Below are 4460 nucleotides of genomic sequence, written 5' to 3'. Positions count from 1 at the left end.
GAGCAAAAAAGTAAACATGGATGTTACTAAAAACCAAGGTTCTTTGTACAAGAAGGAGGGTGCACAAATGAGGTGGGGAGGACTGGAAGAACCCCAAGATGTTGGAATGAAATTAGAACTATCAGTATGAGCTAATTCTTAAATATTTACTTGTTAGCTCTCTCCGCTGAATTGACCTAGAAGTTGGTAACAGGCCTGGGGCAAGAAAAGTCAAAATTATTGGTGCCAGAAAGTAAGGAAGCATTCAAAACTCATGGAGACATGTCAAAATTTTATAAGAATTGGCCTGAGGAAGCTCCCATCAGACAACTTGGGTGGAATTTTATCATCAATGAGCATAAAGCATTGAATTAAAAAAATGAAATTTTAAAAGGAGGATTCCAGCTCCGGCCATAGGAAATGCCTTGGAGAGCTAAGCCCCTTGCTGACAACAACTGAAAAATAGATGAAAAAACCTTGGGAGGGCACTGGAGAACAGCCAAGGCGGACAGAACTTGAAAGGATACGCCCTGCGAGAGGAGAGAAGTGCGTGGTAGGAATTGCACAAACATCCCCACTTTTTCCATAGGGACATTTTCCACTTCCCAATGCAAGGACACCAAATCCAGCCAGAAAGCAGAAGACCTAGGGGATTGGGGAGACAGAGTGGATTCAGAGCTGCCAAATCAGCTGGGACTTGAGGGGTAGAATTGTGAGATGGTGAAATTCTCTGCACGAATGCCTCTCAAGTCACCGTCTCAAGTTGGGATTGCTCAGGGTGAGACCCTAAGACTCCATGCAAACAAATTGGTAGACTAAGGAGCTAAGGGGGGACACACCAGCCAGTGAAGAACGATAGAGGCAGATGTTGGAGTTCATGCCCCACAGGACTGAGGGTCTTTGGGAGAGCCCCTGGGCTTTCAGATGAGTCTGCAAAAGGGCCACATCTTAGAAGCTAGGGAAATGCTCTGGGACTAAGGATCACATCAAGGAGTACAGATTATCCTAGGAGTGAGGGGAAATTAGAATAAGCCAACCCTAATAGAACTCAAGACCAACGCTCAGCAAGGTCAAGGAGATCTGGTAGACTGCATGCCAGAAGAAAAAGCCTCTTAGGAGGAAAATAACATAATGTAGAGTCTCTTCACCTTTATATCTACAACATCTGGCATCCAAACAAAAATTGTAACGCATTTAAAAAAAAAAAAAAAAAAAGGATCGAGATGCCTGGGTGGTTCAGTCAGTTAAGCATATGACTTCAGCTCAGGTCATGATCTCGTGGTTCTAGAGTCTGAGCCCCGCATCAGGCTCTGTGCTGACAGCTCAGAGCCTGGAGCCTGCTTCCGATTCTGTGTCTCCCTCTCTCTCTGCCCCTCCCTCACTCGCACTCTATCTCTCTCTCACTCTCAAAAATAAACATTTTTTAAAAATTTATTTTTAAAATAAAGGACCAAATGACTGAAAACCAAAAGTTTCATTTTGGTGAAGACACAAAATGACAAAAGGGACCAAAACTATAATGATAATAACAATAGGTTTTGAATCATAAATGATTTTTGTGAAGTTTTGAATCACAGATGATTCAGACATTTGAGGCTAGCAATGAAAGAATTTTAAAATAACTCTGATTCATATGTGCAAGGAAAGAGGGAAATTCACTGAGGACCTGGGATTTATACTTTTAAAAGAGTCTAATGGAAGTTCTAAAAATGAAAAATATTCAAATTAAAAATTCAATAGGTGGTATTAATAGCAAAAGAGAAAGAGAAAATCCAGAGTGAATCACAGAGATAAAAAATAATCTTGTGGTGTTTACATACCAATGTCCTGCTGGAGGAAGAAATCTCTTATGCAAACAGAACAGAACATACCCTCAAAATATTCAGAACCAGAGGTGAACTCAAACTAACTAGACCAGTAACCCAGACCCGACCAAACTCCTAATTCTACCTGTGTAAAAGGGAAAAGGGCACACTGTCTCTGGGGGAAAATTAATATTTATTTTAGCCTTTATTGTTTTTTTTAAGAAAATGCTCAGCATAAAGTCACTATTTGCAAGACATGCAAAGAAGCAGGAAAATGTGACCCCCAAATCAGGGGGAAAAAAACTGTCACAGGAAACAGACCAATAGATGACCCTGATGCTGAATTTAGCAGTCAAAAGCTTTAAGATAACTATTATAAATATTTAAAAATCAGATTAGAGCAGAAGATAGCCAACATGTATTAAAAGATGGGGAATTTCAACAGATAAATGGAGTCTCTAGAAAAGAATGAGATGGCAATCAAGAATTTAAAATTTCATTATCTGACACAGTGTAAAAAAAAAAGGATTAGTGGACTTCAAGACAAGTCCGTAGGAATTGACCAAAATGAAGCCCGAAAAACTGGAAGAGAAAAAAATGAGAATACAGCAATGGGATGTGTGAGACAATATCCAGAGTTTCAGACATAATTTCCAAGATATTCAGGATCTAATAGAAAAGCCAGAATTATCCTAGAACCAGGAGCACATCAAGTGAGTGAGAAAACAATTAATAGATGCTAAGAAGGAGATGATGATACTAGTGTTGGAATTATCCAGAAGGGATTTTAAAGCAGCTCATCATAATGAGCAATCACAAACACACTTGAAACAAATAAAAGTGTAGAAAGTTTCAGCAAAGAAACAGAAAATAGAAAGAAGATCCAAATGGCAATTTGGGGACTAAAAGATATATTAACCCAAATTAAAGTCTCATTGTATGGAGTCAACAGAAAAATGGATAGGACAGAGGAAAGAATCAGTGAACGTGGAGGTAGAAAAACCTAAAGCAACAAATCTGAACAGAGAAAAAATAGAACGCCAAAGAATGAAAGACCCTCGGGGACCTGTGGGATGGTAACAAAAGGTCTAACATTCATGTCATTGGAGTCCCCGAAGGAAAGAGCAAAGAGTACAGAGCCAGAAAACCATTCAAAGAAATATGGTTGAAGGCATCCCAAATTTGGCAAAAGACATAAACCTACCCATTCAAGAAGTTGAGCCAACACCCACCCTGATAAACCCAAAGAAACCCACACCACAACACATCCTGATCAATCTTCAGAAAACTAAAGACCAAGGAAAAATCTTGAAGCAGTGAGAAAGGACATGTAACCTATGGGAGGAAGCCAGCTTGAGTGGCAGTGGATTTCTCTTCAGAAACCAGGGAGGCTGGAAGGAAGTGACCCGTTTTTTCAAGCGCTAAAAGCAAAGAACTGTTAGCTCTGAATTCTGTATCAGGCAAAATTCCTTCCAGAAGGAATGGGAAGTAAAATACTCTAAGGTGAAGGAAAGCTAAGAGAATTTTATACCAGCAGATCTTAAAAGACTGGCCAAAGGAAGTTCTTGAAACAGAAGGGAAATGATAAAAAAAAAAAAAGGAATCTTGGAAGATCAGAAAGGAAAAAGGAACAGCATCAGGAGCAAATAGTGAGTAAATGCAATAGAGTTTTCTTCTCTCTTGAGTTTTCTAAATTATGTTTGATGGCCAAACCAAAAGGTGTAACACTGCCGGATATAGATTTCAATGTGTCTAGAGGAAATCCTTAAGATAATTCTATTAGAAACAGGGGAGGCAAAGGGACCGAAAGGGAGGAAGTTTTCTATATTTCACTCAAGGTGGCAAAATGTGGACACCAACAGATCTTTGTGGTGATGGAATGGTTCTGTGCCTCAACTTCAGAAACGATTGTGTGAATCTACACATGTAACAAGATGGTATACAACTGCGCATACACATCATACCGATGTCCGTTCTCTGCTTGCGATAGGCACCATAATTATACAAGATGCAACTACTGGAAACATTGAAGGAAGAGCATATGAGACTTCGGTGTGCTATCTTCGCAACCTCCAATAAATCTATTGTTGTTTCAATATATAAAATTCTTAAGCCGGCCAATGAATCTTTTTACCTGAATGTGTTTCTGCAGAAATTTAAAAAACGCTGGCAAAAGTAATGCCATGTTATGAGCCTTAAAGACACTGAAGTCATTAAGATCCCTGGAAATGACTACAAGAAAAAAATAAATGATTAAAAATAAATAAAAATTTCTTTAAAAAAAAAAAAGAAAGAAAAAGATGAAGGTGAAATGAACAAAATTTTCAGACAAACAAAAGCGAAGTGATTTTGTCACCAGCTTACTAGCTTAGTATACAAGGAATACTAAGCAAGTTTTTTTAGAACAAATGGAAATAGTCCCAGAGGGAGGCACAGAATTATGGGAAAGAATGAGGAATATGAGGAGTAAGTGGTTAAATATATATTTACATTATTTTTATGAATATATGTTAACCATTTAAAACTTATAAAAGAGAAGTAAAAATATGTGAAAACGTCAGCATACAGGGCAGAAGGGGAAAATTGTAGCAAAGCTTTTCTAACATTCTTGCACTGTCTGGGAAGTGATAAAAGTGTGAATTTAAGGGAGACTGTAGCAAATCAGAAATGCATATT

General features: G+C 38.3%; 1 non-coding gene across 1 annotated transcript; it reads left to right on the top strand.

Moving 5' to 3' along the window:
• Positions 1-3894: 3894 nt before the first annotated feature.
• On the top strand, positions 3895-4024 carry LOC112856720 (small nucleolar RNA SNORA33). The gene has a single exon (XR_003223265.1). It is a non-coding gene; the product is annotated as a small nucleolar RNA SNORA33 (small nucleolar RNA).
• Positions 4025-4460: the final 436 nt, after the last annotated feature.

The sequence above is a fragment of the Puma concolor genome, chromosome B3 (assembly GCF_028749965.1).
Source record: "Puma concolor isolate L17-30 chromosome B3, mPumCon1.1.hap2, whole genome shotgun sequence".
Lineage (NCBI taxonomy): Eukaryota > Metazoa > Chordata > Mammalia > Carnivora > Felidae > Puma > Puma concolor.
Note: the sequence above shows the minus strand (reverse complement) of the source record. Positions and strands in the feature narration are given on the sequence as shown.